We start from the raw sequence: 24,242 nt of genomic DNA on the forward strand, positions 1-24,242 counted from the left end.
CTTTGAAACCCTTTACAAAGTTTGAAAAGCAAAACAAGTCTTTCTTAAAAGGTATGATTGACAATGAGCCGTCACGTGGAAAAGATCAATGTGAGACCGAGTCAGCAGGAGCGAAATGTAACATAAGGAGTTTTATTGATGCTGGAAGCAATTTGTTGACTGCAGAAGATATTTATGAGGCTCTTCAAAATGGTAATGGAATTCAAAATGGTGCTGTGGCTGTAATTACAATAGACTCCAAAGCTTCTACTTTATCAGGAACAAATCTGATTCCCAACATGAACAGTTATCATTCTTTTCTGTTTGTCTCTGATCACATGATAATGTGGAGGTACTTCCGAATTGGTAAAGGTATAAAATGGAACTATACTAATGTGACATTCCATTCTTCAGTTCAAATTGTTAAGCCCTATAGTTCAACTTGCAAAAGTTATACTGCACCATCAGTTTCCAAAAAAAATGTGTTTACAGAAGTGTTATCACTCTTAAGTTTTGTACACAAATTGGTTGTGCTGAATCATTTTATGATACTAAATTATTAGCAGAACACATGCTTTCAGGAAACCACACTTTCTTATCTGTGACAAAATCTATGGTAGACAGAGCAAGACTTTCTTATGTCAACAAAACGAACCTAAATTCGAGCCTTGACTCTTCTGATCACCTGCTATCATTAAACATGGGATTGAAAACTTTACAAATATCACTAGATGGGCACTACCAAAAAGAAAAGTATTTAGATATTCTTCAAAACTATTTGTGAAGTGGTTAATTCAACTGGTAATGTGATTGATGAAACTGTTGATGTGAAAATGCACCTGAAAACGAAGAAGATGATTTAAACAATGATGTTCAGTTGATTGCAAAAGAGTTAGCAGCTGATTTTTAAATCGGTGATTGGCTTAAAGTTCCATACTTTATGCAATGGTATCCTGCAATAATTCAAAATGGAAGAAGTTATAACACTATAACACTATGCACTTTTGTGTATTGAGATCTATAACAAAATTATTAGTTAATTAACCATATTAATTAATTTCAGGGAATATTTAGGAAGCAGCAATGATTAGACGTTACTTTACCTAACCATTAGATCAATGATGATGATATATATTTTTTTTTGTATGGAATATTCTGCTGCACCTGGAAAGAACTGCTTCAAGTGGCCAACCAAAGAAAACATTCTCCAATGTTCGTATCTTGACGCTGTTTGTAAGATTAATGCACCAACACCGACTAACCAAAGAGGAGATTATTCACTCTCAAAAGATAATATTGACAACGTGGAAACTAAGATTAGCCATTAATAAACTTCTTATATATTTTTTTGTAATTCTTAGAAAACTGTAATTCCCACCATTTTAAAAAACGTTGAAGTTTAATGATTTTATCATTGATAAAGTTAAAACTCTAGTTTTTATGCATAATTTTCTCAAAATGGGCCAGATTTTGGGACCCAATATCTCCAAAATAAATAAAAAATTTTGAAAAAAATTTACCACTGGCCTACTTTCACTATTTATCACTGGCCTATTCTCTTTTACAAAATATCTTAAAATGAGGACAATTTGAAGACATCACTTACAGAACTTGCCTACATTTCTCAGACAATAGCTCTTAATGATTTAAGCAAAGCTTTTTCTGAACTAGATTATTTAATTTTATTTGCAGATGTCACAAATCTATTTTTTGCACATAATGATATAAATATTCTGTTTAAGTCAGTAAACAAAAAAATGTTAAATCGTTCTACATGGTTTAATGCAAACAAATTATCACTAAATGTAACCAAAACAAAATATATCATTGTTTTCATGACCGAGAGAAAATTCCTTCAAAAATTGCAAAACTTTTTATTGCCAATCAAGACATAAAAAGAAAAATCATATTGAAATTTCTTGGCGTATTTCTTGACAAAAATTTAACGTAGAGAGATCACATACGTTATCTTAAAATAAAATTTCAAAGAACATTCGTCTTCTTTATAGAGCAAAGCCTTTTATAAATCCGATTTGCTAAAACTGTTTTCTCGTTCAATCATTGTTATTTTAGTTACCCAAACGATGCTTGGTGCAGTACAAATAAATAAAAAATAATAATAAAAAAAGAATGCAATCAGAATCATTTCCAATGTGGGACGTTTTACACATTCCTTAGCATTATTTTTCAAGTCAAATGTAATGAATATTTACCTACTAAATTTCTTTTATCTTCTTATGTTTATGTTAAAAATTAAGAAAAATATATCTTCTAAAATATTTCACCCGCTGTTCAAAATAAATCAAAACAGATATTTCTGTAATGTATATATAGACATGCAATCTATCCAAATTTAAAATTATACAAGTGTAAAAATCCTATATGTTTAACATAATATACAATCTTCTGTAAGTATAAACATAAAAGTGAAGGTAGAGTTGAGTTTGCGTTTCGCATACGTAAAGATCACGTATGTAATTTTATAATATAAAAATTTTTTTATAACTTTGAGGCTAAGTTTGTATGGCATTTGTATGGCAAAATGAAAAACAAATTTTGTTATTGTGGTTTTTTTTCCTCCACCTAATTGCCATATAAAGGCCACTTCTCACATATTTGGTATGAAGATAAGTTCAGATTATTAAAGAGCATCATAAGCCGTTTCGACGGAGCAAGAACAAGTGTGTTTTAGGAAGAACAAAGTGATTAAGAGTAAAAGTTAGAAGTAGTTGAGTTAAAAAGATAGCATAGAGTAAGCGGAAAGGTGTTGCTCTGGATGTTAGAATGTGCAGTATTAAGTATTGTACAGCCTATTAAAGATTTATTTCAATCCATTCATGAAAAAGAAATTTTGACGATAGTATATAATTTAATATTTTTCAAGCGGATTCTCTAAACAAGCGTGAATATAACGGGTTTAAATTTTTCATGTTAATGAACGTATACAAAAAAAAGGAAACAAAACTTTTGTTCTACGCAGTAAACCTTTAAATTTAATCTTAATTAAAACCTTTAAATTTAAATCTTTAAATTAAGGAATATTTTCTGATATACTAAAACTTGCAAGAGTATACCCAATTTATATGACGATATTCGCGCCGACGTATCTAAATATAGACTATATATAACTATAGTATCCAACAGTTGATTTGTTTTCTCAAAAATTTTCGAACGTGTAGTTTAAAATAGAATCTTCGATTACTTTCCAAAAAATAGTTTTCGATTCAAAGCAATTTCAGAAAAATTCGGATTTCAGAAAAAACAATCAACTAAACATGCTATTATTAAACTAGAAGACCAAATAATTAAAGGTTTAGAAAATAATAAGTTTGCTCTTGAAGTATTCATGGATTTATGCAAGGCATTCAGCAACGTTAATCGCTTAATTCTGTTAAAAAAGCTAAAATAGTACGAGCTATGCAATACATTATGTTTAAAACAAGAAATACAAAATACTGAATATTCTGTGTGGAGTGCCTCAAGGTTCGATTCTAGGACAGCTCTTATTTTTCATTTAGGTTAATGATTTCAATAATGGATCGATAAAAACTAAATTCTATCATGTTTGCAGACAATAAAAATCGTATAGCAATATAAATCAACTATATACTGACATGAACATTACATGAACAACTATATACTGACATGAATTAGAAAAAGTAAATGATTGGTTTAGTTCAAATAAACTTTTTCTTACAGTTAAAAAATCACAATATGAAATGTTTCATAAAAAAGTGCAAGAAGAAAAACTTCTTCTAAAACTGCCAAAACTTATTAAAATTATAAACAAATTAAAAGATAAGATACCATAAAATTTTTAGGAGTTATGGCGGACGAACATGTATTATGGCTCCCACATATAAGATATATACAATCAAAAATTAGTAAAACCATTAGTATTATGTATCGAATTCACAAAATTAAAAAAAAGCTGTTTGAAAACCTGAAAAAAAAGACGCTAAAAAAAATTATTTCTCAAATTTATTATAATATATTTGAGAAATAACTTTTTTAGTAATATTAGTATTTTTAATAGTATTTGTAATATAAAAAAATAATATAAAATAAGAATAAAATAAAAATAAAAAAGTAATATAAAAATATTTTTAATAGTATATAATTTATTAGTATATATTTAATAGTATTTTATACTAATATTTTTTACTAATATTTTAGTAATATTCTTTTTAATATTACAAAATAATATCGGAAAGAACAAAAAAACTTGGAGTATAATAAAGGAAGTAAGAGGAAAAAGGAGTTTTTCCTGACCCACTAAACTAAACTAGTTAGAGTGGTTCCAATATTTAAAGATGGTGATATCTCATGGTTATCTAATTATAGACCTATTTCAATACTCCCATGTTTTTCTAAAATTCAAGAGCGAATAATGCATATTAAGCATTACAACTATCTTACAACTCATAAAGTTCAAAATAATAATCAGTACGGCTTTAGAAAAATGCACTGGATAGACATGCAGTTATTAAATTAGTTAAAGAAACTTTAAATGGGTTTTAAAACAACCAATTTACTCTTGGAGTGATTGTTGACCTCTCAAAAGCTTTTGATACTGTAAACCATGATATTCTTCTGCACAAACTTAAAAGTTACGGAGTCAAAAACAATAATTTGAAATGAGTTTATTCCTATCTTAAAAATTGCAAACAATGCGTATCTGACAAACCTGCAATAAATTAGAAAACATTTCCTGCGGATTTTCACAGGGATCTATTCAAGGGCCTTTATTGATTATTACCAATATCAATGATATTTACTTATCATCTCGTATACTAAACTTCAATCTTTTTGCTGACGACACACAAGTTTTTTTACGTCCACTCTAACTTTAAGACAATCTTTACCACAATGAATCGAGAACTTGACAACTTCAATGAATGGTTTAAGGTCCACAAACTCTCACTGAATCCTGCCAAAAGCAAATATATATCCCTTTTCTAAATCTTCTAAATCTGACCTGTTGCCCTTAAAACTCCCGAATATTTCAATTGAAAAAACCAAGTTGCAACGGACATTCTGTATTCAATTCTAAGGCGTTTTAATTGATGAGCAAATAAGTTGGAAAGACCACATTATTCTAATAAAAAATAAAAATTCAAAACATATGTTGGATAAAAACTATAATAATATTTTTAAAATCTATTAAAAGTATTATTTTCTAAAAAATAAAAATTCAAAATATATGTTGGATAAAAACTATTAAAAATCTATTTACTTTTCCTTTATTCATAGCTGTATTATATTGTAACATTGCCTAACGTCTATCTTAAAAAAACAAAAACAGACAAGCCGGCTTTATATTAAATTTCATTTTTATCAATTAATGGCTTATGTTAAATGCTAATAGAAACACCAGTGTCCACTGCTTAGAAAGCTTGGAGTGCTAAATGTTATCAGTGCTTAGAAAGCTTGGAGTGCTGAATGTTATCAGTGCTTAGAAAGCTTGGAGTGCTGAATGTTATCAGTGCTTAGAAAGCTTGGAGTGCTGAATGTTATCAGTGCTTAGAAAGCTTGGAGTGCTGAATGTTATCAATCAAATATTTATAATATTCTTTCAATCATGTTTAGATTAAAATATCATATGCTGCCTAATCTTTTTGAAGACCTTTTTTTATTATTGATCATAAATATAAAAACAAAGCATTCGTTACTTAATTATCAGATACCAAAAACTTTGTTAAAACAACCCGATTTCTCAATAAAATACCGAAGGCCACATTTGTTAAACTCATTTCTCCCAAATAATAGAAAAACTACAACTTCAAACTTTTAAAAGTATCTTAAAAAAACTGTTACTTGATTATGTCATATCTCAAATTCTATTTTGTTTTTAATTTTAACTTTTTATTCTCTTTAAATTTTCAACTTTTCGTTTTGTTAAAAAGCGACATCACTCTTAACTTATCATTACTTGTCATTACTTATCTTTAAATTTTATTTATTTTTTTAATTTTATGTTGTATTGTATTTAGAAAAAAAAAGTGTAACACTTTTTATTTAAAAAGTATTAAATATTATTTTACTGAGATTGTGATATTTTTATATGATATTTTTTTTTTATATGAATAATACAACTGGGCTAGATAAGACTTTTGTCTGCTACCGTCACATCTTAACTAAAAAATATTGCAAATAATTTATTAAGAAGATGACGAAATATATATTAAAAAAAAAAGGATTTACCCATACATAAGTTAACCAAGTCACAAGTTGTGATAACCCACGATCATTCCGAAGCGCCAAGTTATTATACGCAAGCGCCATGTTAATTATAAAATTTAGAATTTTAAAGATGGCTAATTGGGTCTGCGTCTTGAAATAATTTTATAACAATACCAATACCATGATTAAACTACACGGTCTTGAGACTTATCAAGACTTAATTTTGCAATCTTGTTACATTGTAATCATTTCAAGAATATCAAGACTTGACAAGACTTTTCAAAATTGACGATTTCTTGTATTATTATTCACTCTCTAAATAACAAGACTAAATTTTTAATTTTATTTCACAAAAGATGAAATCATAACATCAACTTGAGGTAAATAATTTTGAATTGTAACACTTTTATATAAGATTTAACTTTGCTGATAATGTTTTTTTACTTTTTAGATGAATAGTTTGTTATTCATTACTTGGACTAATGTTGGCAACTGGAAACTGGTAATTTTCCTCATCAAACTTTGGAGCTGCATCGGATTTATCTTTGAAGACAAGCTTCCAACGACGAATTTCCACACTGTCATAATTTTGTTGGATATAAAGCAGCTTATCTATTTTTTCAGGCTGAAGCTTTGTTCTTTTGCATGACAAAATGCTTCCACGTGAAGAAAAATCTCTTTTTGATGAAGCAGATGATGCCCAACCAATGACAAGCAACATCTGTCAGAAGTGGATACTTGACCTCATTAGACTTCCACCAGTTTAAAATATTGCTTAGACCATCATCTTTTGTTGGCCTAGGCATGGATTTATACTCATTCCACTCAGTTTCAATCGGAGATTTGGCCAGTTCTGGTTGTAATTGAGCTTCACAAAAAGACAGAGCTAATGCTATCAAGGGGTCCTCCTCATCTTCACAATTAGTTGGAGTGGTTTGAGCTAAAAAACTCTGATTAAATGATGTATTAAATATTCTAGTTTTTACACTTGTTTAAATCTTATTTAGAAATCTTTCTTAGAAATCAATCTTATTTAGAAATCTTTCTTAGAAATCAATCTTACTTAGAAATCTTTCTTAGAAATCAATCTTACTTAGAAATCTTTCTTAGAAATCAATCTTACTTAGAAATCTTTCATAATAAAGTTAGATTAGCTATTTTTTATTCTGCCAGCTCTTTTTCCTAAAGTTACAGAAACAATAATTTTTTTTTTTTAAATCTGATTTAATTAACATTTTTCTGACAAGATCTAGTAAAATATCTAGATACGTTGAGTTTGTTCAGTGAGCCATGTTTGGTGATTTTCATGATTGATGATCAATCGTTGGTACATCTCTTGAAAATTTTTGCTCATACACTCAACACCAACATCACAATAAAAAGGATTGAGCATATTTCCAAATGCATAGGCCTCCACTCCTTTAGCCTTTGGAAATTGCACGTGGAACAACTCATTGATCAACATTTTGACAATTGTCAATTGTTTTTGACATGTGATTGAAATAAAAGAGTCATTAAACCCCTGTAGATTGTTGGGTAATGGTCAGCAGACAAGGCCTCAGATACTTCTGCTACACGAACCATAACATCCAGACACTCTTCAAAGACCTCAAAATCTTCTTCTGTTGGAACAAAATCTGCCAGATTTCCATCATCACGTCCTAGATTATCCTGGATATTGGAAAGTGTTCTGCGCATCTTGAGGACACTTTGTATCATCATGGTCAATGGGGTAATTTTGGAGTAGTTTTCTTCTTTATCTGAAAAGATTCATGATGACTATTAATTACTTAACTTTTTTCCTCTTTTTTCATTTGAAATTGCTGTTGATATTTAAAACTCTTACAAGTTTTTCTAATTTAGAATATAGCAGAGTTCAACCTTTTACTTGTGAGTATTTGAAAATTGTTAATACAATAAACATATCTAAGAATTTATACCTGAATCAATATCAAATTTATCTTTGTCAATGGATTTTTCCTTTTAAATCCTTTGCTTTGCAAGAGTTGACTTGTATGATTTAGTTGCAAGTGCATTACAGCGTTTCACTGCTTCATTCATAGTTGGGCAAGCTGTCACAGCTCCAGAGATTGCCAGTTGGAGCAAATGGTCGGTGCAGGAAAGAGATTAGTTGATAATACTACTGCGAAGTACTGCATTCTTCATGTTAGCAACTGAATCATGGATTGCAACAACTTGGAGATTTTCAATGTGGGGGATGTCCTTCAACATCAGCCTAATTTTTTTGGAGATGGCCTCACCAGTGTGACGACCTACAACAGATAAAAAAAATTCAAGATTATATATCGAACTTAATGTACATTGCTTTGAAATATACCAAAAGAGATTTTGAGTATTGAATAAAAAAAATTTGCTTTAAAACATACGATTCCTACAAATTTATTAAAAGATTACCAGCAAAATATGCTGCATTGAACACAACATATTGAAGCTTCCACGACTCATCAATGTAGTGAAGTGTCAAGGATTGATATGGATCATTTGCCCTTGATGTCTAAATATCTGTTGACATTGCAATGCCACTGCAGAGAGGTAGCTCTTCCATCAGGACTTTGTCAACTGCCACCTTTAAATTCTCATACAACAAGAGCAGCTTGAATCTGCTGAATGTAGTAGCTGCTTGACAGTGAGCCTGGGGTCAGCATGCTTGAAGAGATCCTTGGTGCCAGGTGTGCTTACAAGATTAAAAAGCAGGTTGTTTCTGGCAAGGAATTTCATAATTTCTAGATCCCATCTCAGTTACTTGCTGTCATTGGTTTTACTGAAGATTCTGTTGAGTTTTAAGTTGGGATGAAGAATCTGAAATGGCCAGATTTGATTTTTTCTTTGAGATGCAAAGGACTTCTGAAGAGTTTCCAAGCTGGTCTTCAACATCAATATCTGATCCTGCAAACTTTCCAGCTGCACTTCTCTGAAAATTTGAGGGTGTGTGAGCTTTAGATGCTTCAACATTCCAGACGTATTCGAATTTTTTGATGGAAAATATTTTAAAACACTTCCTACACTTTCAACAGCAGCTCCATCAGATCCTTCAATTTGTTCAAAGTGCTCCCACATGACTCTACGGTTACAAGGCATGATCACCAACTTATAGTTTTAATCAAAATTCAGACAAACGTTAACAATGTTTGTATTTTGCATTGGTTGCTAGTAAACCGGAAATTATTGACTTGATCAGCTCAAGGTACAAGGTTAACTTTTTGAAGCAATCTTAGAAGTCGTAGTTATGCTGCAATTATACTTCCAAAAATTTGATGAAATTTATAATATTTTTCTTAGACGAGTTAAAAAGAAGACTTCCCCTTCTGCAGATGTAAGAAATTTTTATTTAACCAGATTAGCGTTGTATTTAAAAAGAGTTCAAAGTAAGATTTCAGTTTTACAGTCTTGCTGATAATGATTTTTCATCATCTCTGTTGAGGTAAAAAAATTAAAAGTATAAAATTACTTGACCTAGTGGTATTTTTAAAATGTGTTTACTCATTACATTATTGAAATTTTTGGCAATATTATTCAGACCACCATTTTCCATAAAGTTTTTATGATCCAAGCATAAATCTTCCAATGTGCGATATTTTATTTCAGGGTCAATACATTTCGTATCACTTGCTGTCGCATAACAGAGAAGACAACAACGTCTTCCTTAAGAAAAAATAAACAATATATTGATAATTAAGAATGAAAATTAAATTATTTTAAATTATTAAACAGGGTCACAATTTTGAAATTTAGGTAAGCTTAGTGATAATTGATTTTTGATTCATACCCAAAATCATTTATGTCTCAGATTTTTCTGATAGAGAACCGTGAAAAAGCTATGGATTTAAAACTTCAAATAAAAAATACCTAAAGCTCCTGAAATACCATAAAGTGCACAAAGAAACTTATAATCACCAAAAATGAAAACTCTAATGTTGCTCTCTCTATAAATAAATCTCATAAATTAATGCGTTCACATGTTTTATTAAACATAGCCAAAATGTAACTAATTGTGTTGACATTCACATTTTAGAATGCAAAAGAAAAAAAAAAGTTTTATTATACTTTACCGCATAGTGTTATTTTAAGAAAACTTACTTATACTTCATTTTTTGAAGATCTTCTGTTTCTTTTTCAAATCTTGAAAAGCAACTTTAATATTGATTTGATAATCTTTTGCCTCAAAAATACTAAAAATAATGGTGTTATCTTTGCTGTTTGGGTTTATGGTATTCGCTACTTCGTAAGTCATTTTTCAATTAAAATTGCTACATTACGTATGCATATATTACGTAAGAAAGTTGTCAATCAACAAAATTTAAAAAAAAAAATCTATTTTTACAAAAACATGCTTGTAGAATTATATACAACAAAAAACGGTGGACCACACTAAACCTTTAAAGATATGAAAACGATAAACATATATCAAATAAATATTTACCAACACTTAAACTTTATGTATAAATAGGCCAATGACCTATCTCATGAAATCTTATATATATATATATATATATATATATACATATATATATATATATATATATATATACATATATAAATATATATATATATATATATATATATATATATATATATATATATATATATATATATATATATATATACATAGATATATATAGATACATAGGGGAGAGTGGAGTATTAGCAAACACCTAAGTGGGAATACGAATTAGAAACACCATTTATACAAAATTAATCATATTTAGTCTAATTATTTAATAATCATTTAGTCTAACTATTCAGTCACAAACCCCCAAAAGCAATTTTTATATATCTTATTACAAAATAAAAAATTAGGCAAAAATAAAACAATTGGTATTCGGATTTACCCTACGTACATGGGGTAATTCTGAATAAACCTTGGGTTAATCACAGACACAGTTGTGTAATAACAAATAAAATGCTAATTGTAATAACTAAATTCGGAAATCACTGAAATAATCTCAGGATGTGCTCACCTCCACCAGACCTTATAGTTATAACACATAATCCAGTTTTCCATAAGCAGATCATAAAACTTTTTATCGCAACTTAATACAACAACACTCTTTTAAAATTATAATTTATTTTTTTAATTATTAAAATTTAAAAATCTTAATACAAACAAAAATTACAAACAAAACCCCAAGAAATGCTTTCACCCATTGTGCTGTGTTGTGCAACCTGGACTGGCATTTACGACACATGATCCAGCCCTCTGTGGATTGATCCTTATACTTTTCTTCTCAAGTTAAACAAAAAATAGCTGTATCACCTCCGGCTTTTTTTTTTTTCTTTATTTGATAGTACATGATCTCTAATAGATTAAAGTTTTTCTTTTTTTTTTTTAATATTACGTTTTTACCAATTTAGTACCATTTTTGTTTTCTTCCTTCTTACTATTCTTTTGCTCTAAAATACTTTTCATTGGCAAACTAGTTTTAATAGTGGAATATATCTTTCGTAAATATTTTCTGGTTTTTACTCTAAGTAAAACATTTCCTGGTTTTCACTCTAAAATGAAACTACGTATCTAACAATTTATCTGTTAAAATTAAATGTCACAAACGTAAAAAAAATTAAAGTTCTGGCCGACTGACGTCCGTGTGTTATCAATCACACTTTAGACGTTCGAAATTACCCCACTAGAATCGTTCGTTATTTCCCTGCGGACACAAACAAATTTTATACAATTAATCTATTGAGGTTGCATTGACATACGCAAAAAAAATGCGTATTAAAAACTCCTTGATTATGGTACTATGCAACAATAACAATAAAAGGACTGGTTTTATATCTATAGTAGCTAAAGCAGGAATTTTTCTCAAGCAAAAAAATACATGAAATCATCAGAAAAAGTCAGGATCAATTTAATGGGAACAACAGTGCAGCTTCACTACACTACTGCAAGTCTGAAACTGAGTATGGAACCCCCTCTCAGCAGACAAAAAGAAATTGTCAACTATCTTTTTCTATCAAGCCATTTTGACCATGTTCGGAGTTACACCGCGTTCGCCATTATCATACTCTCCCCTATATATATACATACATATATATATATATATATATATATATATATATATATATATATATATATATATATATATATATATATATATATATATATATATATATATATATATATATATACATGTATATATATACATATATATATATATATATACATATATATATATATGTATATATATATATATATATATATATATATATATATATATATATATATATATATATATATATATATACATATAAACATATATATATATATTGATAAATTGATAAATGTTTTCTAAAGGCCACGAATTTCACAAACTTTTTAAACGGAACAACTTAAAGGTTATTTATAACTGTCTTCCAAACATCAAGAGTATTATTACTTCTTATAAAAAAATATACTATTTAATTCTCATAAAAATGCCATTCAATTATACAATTATCGACAAGCCATCTTATTCCCACCCTATGGAAAATGAGTTACAAAAAACCTTATTTATATTTGCAACGTAAAAACTTTTCAAGAAGAAGAAGGGTATTATTACATTGGGCTTACTGAGAAAACTTTCAAAGACAGGTGGTATAAACATAAAAACTATTTAGTTTATGAAAGTAAGGCCAACTCCACTGAACTTTCAAAACTTGTGTGGGAATGTAAAAATAAAACTTTAGAACCTATACTAAAATGGAATATTTTTGATCAAGTAGAGTCATTCAAACCTGGTGATAAATTTTGCAATTTATGCTTGACAGAAAAATACCACATTATTACGTCACCATTAAATTTACTTAATAAACGAACCAAACTTTTGGGTCAAAGTGTCACCATGAAAATAAATTTCTAACAAAAAAATTTGGTGTCATCAAAGCAAGACCGTCCCGACGGGGGGAGGGCGTAGGGGGTGTTCAACCCCCTTACGAATTATATTAGTCGTCAAAGGAGTACCATATGACTTAAAATGTGCCTCATTTGAATCAGTAAGTTGCGGAGTTCAGAATAAATATATCTTAATGAGTGGTTTATAGCAAATAAAATTTCATTAAATATTTAAAAAACAAAATATATTTTTTTTGCTTAACCATCAAAATCCAAGAACCTTTCACTTAAATTACCTGAACTAACAATTAACAATATTAAAATAAAAAGAGTTTTTCTATGAAAATACTCGGAATAATTTTCGATGAAAATTTAAATTGAAAAAGCCAAATAAAGCTAGTCGAGAACAAAGTTTCAAAGACTCTAAGGATTATGTACAAGACAAAACATCTTTTGAATAAATTATGTTTAAAAAATTTATACTTTTCATTTATACATAGTCATATTAACTATTGTAATATTGCCTGGGCAAACAATCGTTTATTTTTCCTAAAAATTATTTATACAAAACAAAAGCAAGCAAGTCGATTAGTTTTAGGCGCAGATAGATACAAAAGTGCCAAGCCGTTACTCAAGAAAATAAATGCTCTAAATGTATACGAACTAAATATATACCATAACTTGTTATATCTGTTTAAAACTTTAAAATAAAATAATTCCAAAATGTTTTTTTTTAAGTTTCACTCGAATTAATCATAAATATGAAACAAGGCACTCAATGAGTAATTACTACATCCCACTAACATCGTTCAAAAAATCTGACTTCTCGACTATATGCCAGGGACCACGCTTGTGGCACTCGGTTCTTGACGAAAATATGAACAAAATTAAATCTATTGATACATTTAATAGAACTATAAAAAAACACTTACTAAATTTAAACATTACGTTTTTTAAAAAAATTGAAATAATTTTTTATTATTTTATAATTTATTTTATTTATTATTTCTCATTTTTTTTTTAAATTGAAACAATTTTTTATTATTTTATAATTTATTTTATTTATTTTTAATATTGTATTGAATATGTATACGAATATGTATTGATTTGTAATTTTTTATTTGTTATTTTTAATAATTTTTTTTAATATTTTCAAATTATTCAATTTTTTTTTTTTTTTCTTTTTTAACTTTATTTATTTTTTTTTTTATTTTTTTTGTTAATTTCTTTTTTAACTTTAAGTTCTTTTTTAACCTTTAAACTATTTTTTTTTTCAAACTTATTAATTTCAGTCTTTTACATAATATTGGAAGATGTAAAATTTTATTGTACTTTTCTGTATTTCACGAAGGGGCATGATGATAAGACACTTTGACTTCTACTTGCTCCAGTCATCTTGTAATTATATATATATTTGTTTAAATTTATAGATGACATTGTAAAATGTGTAAAATGACGAAATAAAAATAATAATAAAATAAAATAAAAATGGATACTGGAGTCGGCAAAATTGGATCTATAGTTGGCAATCGGCAAATGTAAGCCAACAAGGACCTTTGTTTTTTGTTGTGTTTTTTTTTAGATATGTAAGTCGGTAAGAAATTTTTTGGCTTTAGTCGGCAAAAAACAAATACACATCCCCCCATTAAAATCTCTTCGGGACGGCTCTGCATCAAAGCGGACTCTCCATAGCATTTTTTGTATATAATTTTTGTCGTTACTTTTTTGTAGTTGTCACATCTGATGAAGGCCATTGCGTGAAACTACTAGTTATGTATTGAAATATATCCTAATTATTATTTAGTTTTCACTCTCTCTCTCTCTCTCTCTCTCTCTCTCTCTCTCTCTCTCTCTCTCTCTATATATATATATATATATATATATATATATATATATATATATATATATATACATATATATATATATATATATATATATATATATATATATATATATATATATATATATATATATATATATATATATATATATATATACATATATATATATATATTATTATTATTATTATTATTATTATTATTATTATTATTGTTATTATTATTATTTTTATTTTACAAACATCAATTAACACGAGTTTCTCTCGATACTAAATTTATTTTTTAAAAGAAATTTTCGTTGGATTGATGTGACCAGCGTCTTCAGCTTTAAAGTTTTTTTTGTTTTTTATTTTTGTTTGTATCTTATTTTTAAAACGGCAATTCTATTTTCTATTCGATGCCCAAAACTCTAAAGTGATCGGACGTGTTTTTCCTTTTCTTTGCGTGGATAAATTTAAGAAATTTTAAATCTACAAATTTATTTATTACTTATATATTTAAATATTCTCATAAATAAAATGAGCAAATCAACTGAATATGTCTCCGTTGTAATGATGAGGGAACTACTTAATAATCAAAAAGAAACCATAATGTCGTTTTTCAAAGAAACAGTGAAAGATTTTAATTTAAAAATTAAAACTCTGCAACAATATTAACAGTTTAAGTAATAAACTTTAAGAAATAAAAACTGGTATGAATTTTGTTGGTGATTTGTGCATTGAGAAAATAAAGACTCACAAAGAAAAAGTTAAACAAGTGATGAATTATCTAATATTAAAAAAATACAAGGAAAAATTTTGTCGGATAATAATGAGTTAAAGCTAAAAAGTTTGGACATAGAATTTACGAACTGACGGTCTTAAAGAGTGTAGTGACGAAAAAGAGTGAGAATTTACGAAAGAAAAAGTTAAAAAACTTTTTAACGAAAATCTCGGGAATGAACAGAATATTAAAATTGAACGCGCGTATAGAGTTGGTCTTGCTAAGAACGAGCGTGCGCGAACAATTGTACTCAAACTACACGACTTTGAGGACAAAACAATAATCTTGGATAAGGCTTCCTATCTTAAAGGTACCAACATTTATATTAATGAAGACTTCAGCGAAACCACAAGGAAAATTCGAAAAGAACTTTTACTACAGCAAAAATTCACAGGCAAAACGGATACTTCACGAAAGTGATATACAACAAGCTCGTAGTACACGAGTTTAATAAAAAGAATTCCGATGATGCTCAAAATTTAAAATCTGGATTGATTTGATCTAAATTTATATTTATATATATAAAGTAAAATTATTGAAACTATTTGTTTAATCTAAATTCTTTATTTTCAAAAATGGTAATGAAAACTCTAATATAGAGATTTTGAAAATCTAAACTTTGACCCATTTCGGGAGGTTATTATTAATAACTTATCTAATGAAAACATAAATACTTTTTAAGAAACTCAAATGAACTTAATTGACACAGCGTATTTTAGTCCATTCGACTTTAAAGTATCTAAAGATATTAATTCATTTTCTATATTACACGTAAACATTAGAAGCATGCAGCAAAATATTGAGAAGTTGAAAGAATTTTTAAGTATTTTAAATTACGCGTTCAATGGCATATCTTTTACAGAGGCTTGGCATGATACAGAAAGTTTTGTTGAATTGAATTCTATCTATAGTTTGCAATCTTATAAATTAGTTAGCCAACCAAGAGCCAGCGGGAAAAAAGGTGGAGGACTAGGGGTTTATGTCTCCGATAAATACATGTATAAAATTAAAAAAGTACTATGTTTCATCGAAATTATGAACAATAAATATAGTAATATATTAGTAGGATGTATTTATCGTCCGCCAAATGGTAAAATTAAACCATTTGAAAATTTTATGAAAAATTCTATCATAAAAATTAATAATGAAAATAAAAACCTATATATTATTGGGGACATAAACCTGATGCTCTGACTTATCAAAAATTTCCTAAATTAAAATCCTTTTTTGAAATGCTATTTAAACTCAACGTCTTATCAATAATTAATAAACCCACTCGTGTTACAAAAAACTCAGCAACTGCAATGAACAATATCTTCATTAATAATCACCTGAAATTAACACTTGAAACTGGAATTTTCCTAACAAATATTAGTGATCATTTTCCTATCTTCTTAAAAGTAAATTATTTAAAAACTGCTTCTGATAGTCAACTAAATGTTATTAATTTGAAAAAATGTAACATTAATTTTTGTAATATTAACAAACTAACGTGTAGATTAAAACAAGAATCATGGAGTGATGTATATAAATGTAATGATACTAACGAAGTTTTTAATAACTTTTTAAGTACATTATTAAAACACTACAACGAAACCAGTCCATATGAGGATATTAAAGTTAAGGCAAAAGCTGTTGCTAATCCATGGATGACCGTATCGCTATTAAAATGTTTTAAAAAAAAGTAAAAACTATTTAACAAATTTCTAAATTCTAAAAACACAAAAAATGAACTAAATTACAAAAAATATAAATACTTTACCAATCACTAATCAAAAATGCGAAAAAAAGTTATTTCAGTAGGCTAATTTCGAATTGCCAATTCGATAGTATAAAAACATGGTCCATAATTGATAATATCATCGGAAAAGACAAAAGTATTGCTCCTTCACTGCCTAAGAGAATTACTATTGACAACATCGATATATTCTGTCAAAACCTAATCTCAAAAGAGTTCAACAAGTATTTCACAAATGTTGGACCTAAACTTGCCAACAATATAATGGCAACATCAGAATCATTTAAAATCTATCTGAAAATCTCAAATAACAAAATATTATATGATAATGAATTAAGTTATAAAAAATTTGAAACAGCGTACTCTTCTTTAAAAAAAAAAAAATCCCCAGGATATGATGAAATCTCTAGTAATACATTGATTTTTAACAAAACTAGCTTAGGTAAACCTTTGTTTCATATACTGAAACTTTCATTAAAGTTAGGTACTTTTCCTGATGCTCTTAAAATAGCTAAAATAATCCCAATTTACAAATGCAACGATTGTTCGGACATTACAAACTGTAGACCTATATTATTACTTTCTGTATTCTCAAAATTGTTTGAACGCGTAATTTATAGTAGAATATTCGAGTATTTCACTATAAACAATTTATTTTACCCAAAACAATTCGGTTTCCAGAAAAATCACTCAACTGAACATGCAATTATTGAAATAGTCAACCATGTAACTAATGGTTTTAACAATAACAAATATACTTTAGGAGCATCTATAGACCTATCTAAAGCATTCAATACAGTTGACCATTGCATTCTCGTAGAAAAATTAAGCATTACGGTATAAATAATACAACATATTCCTGGATTAAAAGTAATCTTACTGGTTGAAAGCAATATGTTCATAATAAACAATCCAGAACATTAGGGGTGGAATGCAAGAAGCGAACTTGAGTCAAGTTTGACTTGAACTTTACATTGTAACCAATAGCGGCAGAGTATGGGTTTTCCCTCAAAAAATACTCTGCCGCTATCGGTTACAAAGTAAAGTTCAAGTCGAACTTGAGTCAAGTTCGCTTCTTGCATTCCACCCTAAATGTCGTATGTGGAGTTCCACAGGGATCAATCCTTGGGTTCGCTCCTATTCCTTATTTATGTTAATGACTTTTGTAATGCATCATTAAAACTAAATTCAATAATGTTTGCAAATGATACATATCTATTTCTTACCTATAATAATATTAAACATCTCTATTCAGATATGAATACGGAATTAAATAAAGTTAATATTTGGTTTAGGGCAAACAAACTGTCACTTAATGATGAGAAAACAAAGTATACTCTATTTCATAAAAAAACAACAAGAATTAAAAATTCCGCTTAAGTTGCCTGAACTTTATTTAAATGATAAATTAATAAAAAAGCAACCAAGTAGAAAATTCCTAGAAATTCTTGTCGATGAAAGTTTATCCTGGCTTCCCCATATAAACTATATTCAATCAAAAATCACCAGAACTATTGGCGTAATGTATCGAGTCCGCCCATACGTGAATATTTTAAGTTTCAAATTGATATATTTTGGGCTAATTCACTGTTTCATTAACTATGCTCATATATCATGGGCAAGTACGCATAAAACAAAACTTGAAAAAATTTATAAGCTACAAAAACACGCTTGCCGAATCATATACTCTAAACATAAACGTGAACATGCAAAAACTTTTTGAAAGATATGAAAATGATGGATATATTTGAAATAAATACCTACCAGCATCTAATTTTTATGTATAGATACTACAACAATCTTTTACCAATAAATTTTAATGATAAGTTCGAAATAAAGCTAAATGATAAGTATAATCTAAGATCAAATAGAAACATTAACTATAAATTGCCTCGAAAATGTAACAAACTCTCAGAATATTGTATATCTTATCGAGGACCTAAATTATGGAATGAATGTCGAAAGGATTTCAAGTTTACGGTGAAGTCCTTAAGTTCATTTAAGTTTCAAGCAAAAAAAGAAATTTTTAAAATGAAATGATCTCAAGAATAAGACAATTTTTTTTATTTTATCTAATTAATTTTTTTGTTTGTTTGTCTATTTTACCGGTAACTTTACTACTTATTTGCTTCTTAATACGAGCTTTATATTATACGTGTTTATATACTTCTTAATACGATCTTTTTAGTATATTTATTATGAGTTTTATGTTTATATTATACTCGATATTAATGTTGTATATTTACGATTTATTACTCTTTTTCATTATTATATAAATCATTTTCATTATTATATAAAGATTTATTATTCTTTGAAAAAGGGATTTTATGAAAAGATTGCGACAACGTAATGTTATCGTTATCTTCTTTGAGTTCCTATCTGCTTTAACCTTATTTTATTGTAAAACTAGTGTATACTCTTGTAACTGAATTTATTTTATATATATTTAAACGAGCATTGTAAAAATTATTATATTATGTTAAACATGTTAAGCAGGAAGAAAAAAAAAAAAAAAGAAAATTTATGTCAATGGGATCGTTTCATCTTTTTCTAACGTAAATAAAATTTCTTTTAAAAAATAAATTTAGTATCGAGAGAAACTCGTGTTAATGGATGTTTATAAAATAATAATTTACATACACTCATACATGGTGTCTACATAAAAAAAAAAAAAAAAAAAAATATATATATATATATATATACACACACACACACACACACACACACACACACACACACACACACACACACACACACACATATATATATATATATATATATATATATATATATATATATATATATATATATATATATATTTACTCATCTTAGTTTGAATATTTTTCCTTCGTTACCTGGAACTTTTACTCACATATATATATATATATATATATATATATATATATATATATATATATATATATATATATATATATATATATATATATATATATATATATATATATATATATATATATATATTTACTCATCTTAGTTTGAATATTTTTCCTTTGTTACCTGGAACTTTTACTCACACATATATATATATATATATATATATATATATATATATATATATATATATATATATATATATATATATATATATATATATATATATATATATATATATATGTATAAAGCGGAGACCGGGACTAGTTGGCTGCAGGGGCAAGTTGAAGAACTGCGTTTATCTTCAGAGCCTTTCATCAGAAAGTGACAAATATTATACAGAACCTTCCTAATTAACCATTTCATCATTCACTATAGTATTGTCAGGATTCGCACATGCGCATGGGAGATATTAAGATTTATGCGTTTTTTGGACAAAAAAGTGACTTTTGGAACATTTTCCCTTTTTACTTTACAAAGAAAATAGTTAGTCGTATGAAAAAAAAATTGTAAATGTTCCAGTCACAATTGGTTTACGATATCCAGTCAGACTTTTTTTCAATGTTGCCGTTTTTCAGGATCTATAGATTGTTTATTGAAAAAAAGGCTTTCGAGGTAAGTTGACAAAATTTTCACGGGGTAAGTTGGCTCATAGCATTTACTATGGAAAAAAAAAAATTTTATAAAATTAATTTTTTTTTTTTAATTTTTAACAATATTAAATTTTTTTTTAGGTTTTTTTTCACAAATAAAAAGTGGGCTACTGTTTTGGCTGTTATATAACAGCCAAAACAGTAGCCCACTTTTTATTTGTTGTAAATGCAAAGCATTTTAGTGAAGCTGCACCGAGCAGTGAACGCCTTAGGGATGAATAATAAGTTAAAAAGAGTTGAGGCAGAGTGAGATAAAAGTACAAAAGGACAGATGTCCAGTGGAAAACAAAGAGCCTCTAAGTAGAAAATTACTAAAAAAATGATAAGTATAATGTTGTAAAAATAAACAATAACAATAAACAATAGTCGAGATACATAAGAGTCATTTACTGTTGTTTTACTAGATTGTTGTTAGTGTAAAGCGTAAGTGTAATGTGTAGACAGTATCAGTGATGGAACAGAATTATTCGTTTTATAAGTAGTTATCATGTGGTCTGTATTATTAGGGTGGTAAACATACATTATCGATTTAAGTGTGTCATGGACGTCTCGAGTACTGTATGGATTCATGCCTTGTGGTACAGTATGAACACAAGAAGACCTCCAATTTTCGCCCGAGACAGGCATCCCAAAAGAAGTTCCACTCTGGGTATACACCAGGGTATCTCGTCAAGGTATCCCATTGTGTTATCCCAAAAGGACTATTCTCAGAGTATCCTGTCAGGACGATTGCCACAGACTTCTGAATTGACACTGGGACCAGAGGACACTTCGTGGGGCTCAGTACAACTTGCATATAATTGTAAGTCACTTTGTTGACATGAGTGTCGATAAGTGCAGTGCTTTGTTTCAGTATAACGAGGGTCAGTAAGAGTTATGAACCGTTTTGAGTCTTGTAGATGCGTATGTAATGTAGACATTCAATGCTGTGTACTTGTGTGTCTCTACTGTAATAAAATGTCTTGATGGTATGAGTTGTAAGTATAAAATTGGTTGAAAGTCATTAAAACTGTTGTAACGTAAGTTAGACATGAATACTAGAAGTCGAATAACATGTATTTTAAAATAACAGTCTATTGCAACTAGATAATCTGGAGAATTTAAACAGAATTACACTAATATAGTAACATAAACTCTTATTATACAGCTAGTAATCTATATATATATATATATATATATATATATATATATATATATATATATATATATATATATATATATATATATATATTTTACAACTAATATTCTAAGATTATATAGAGGGATGTGTATGGGTGTATGTCACAGAGTTGGAGTAGAATTATTCGTTTTTTAAGTAGTTATCAGATGGTGTATGTAACAGAGCTCTAGTAGAATATTTGGAGTGGAATGATTCGTTTTATATATAGTTAGTGTGGTGTGGCTTGAGTTATAGGTATGATAAATATATATAGTAAAAAGATGCAGTGACTATAAAAACAATATTAGATGTAGTACCTTTATTAGTACCAATATTAGATGTAGTACCTGGTACCAAATATTAGTACCAATACTATACTACTTATACTAGTACCAATATAAGATGTAGTACCTGGTACCAAATATTAGTCCGTATAATTATACGGACTAATATTTGGTACCAGCTAGAAGTAATATTAAATTTTGGAATAAAATTACCTAAAGTTGCCTAAATTAATAGCAAAAAAATAAGTTTAAGGGGTAAGTTGGCGTAATTTTTTTTTTTTTTTTGCAGGGCCCGGAAAGTCCCCCAAAATTTTTTATTTGAAATGAATGAAAATTTTATAAGTTACCCAAATTCATACTCTTTTAGACTACACTTTAATATTTTCAAAAAAATGTACTGTTACAGTTATGTCTGGCTACAGAGCTCATAGAGTAAAAACCGAACCAACTAGCCCCAGTCTCCCCTATATATTTCTTGAGCAACGTAATAGCAATAAATGTAAAAATATTTTTAAGAAAGACACGATACTTTTCAATCTTGACATGTTTCGAAGTTTATATACTACATTTTCAAAAAATAAAATTACAATTTTAAACTCTGGAATATAAAATCAAATTTTGAAATTAGCTGTATTTTATGTTTTATATATTAAATCATGGCCGACGACACAAGATTCGAAGACGATAGTCAATTTTAAAAATAGTGCTCTATATCCTGAATTTTATAATAAAAACACCCCCGGACCCCCCTCCCCCTACAGGCGTCGTCGGCCCTGTAAATAAATAAAAAATCAAGTACTACAAAAAATGTCTTTAAAAAAAGATTTGAAGACATTTCAGAGAAGTTTTATATATTATGTCATCTCTAGTTTAAGGTAAAAATGTCTCGATTAGCCAATTATTTAAAAAATGAATGAAAAAACTAGCATTTTTTGTGACAAGCTAGCAATCAAAATACTTATCATATCAAGCTGAAAACTGGTGTATATACTCATTGAGTTATATTATTCCGGATGAGAGAAGCATTTTATATTAATCACAGTATATAAAAAGTTACAAGATTTGAAACAAACATAGAAAAATTGGTGGACAAATGGCCAACATTAGCCTCATAAAAAAATACTTTCCTTATTTTATTTTATATATCCTTCTCTCATCCGGATCCTTTTTAATTATGTGAAAAATTAAAAAAAAAATTAGATCAAAAGCTTAAACGAGTCCAAAATTATCATGTTTTAAAGATTTTTATTCGAAGCAAAACTTTATTCTGAGAAAACAACAAATATATAAGACAAAAGAATAAAACCATAATAAAAAGTTCACAAAAAACATATCAAAACCCTCCAGGAATATATTTCGAGTTTTTTTCTTCATCATCTTTGTCTAAGTAACCCTTTTTAATTGTTCTTAGTTGTTTTCTTCTCTTTTTGACACGGTCAGTGGACTTTTGAAGAGACCGCTTTATAGTTTCTTTCTTCTTTTCATTAAGTTTTATAGGCGTAACATATCCTGTTAGATGAAATTTATTTAGTACAGAGAGGATTCCATTAGGCCCTTTATTAAATTCAATAACAGATGAGTTAACTGCAGACTCTAAGATCACTCTACCCACAAAAATATTTTTTGGGCAGAGTCTCCAAATAATCTGGTTGAGTGCCTCGTTGGCGTTTTGGGTCTTACCATGGAGACATTTTTTTAGTAAATCATCTGAAGATAAATCAGTAAAAGTTGGTTTCAAAATGTTAAAGACTGCAACAGAAAGATTCACTTGCTCTACATAAGTATTTACACCATGAACTCTGTCTAAATGATATTTACACCAAGTCTCTGAATCTCTTGGGCATATATGGTGTCGCCATTCCTTGTCGTCAAAATCTGTGCAATGAAACAAAACGGCCCAAACAGCTTTTTTCATAGCATAC

Source organism: Hydra vulgaris, chromosome 11, assembly GCF_038396675.1.
Source record: "Hydra vulgaris chromosome 11, alternate assembly HydraT2T_AEP".
Lineage (NCBI taxonomy): Eukaryota > Metazoa > Cnidaria > Hydrozoa > Anthoathecata > Hydridae > Hydra > Hydra vulgaris.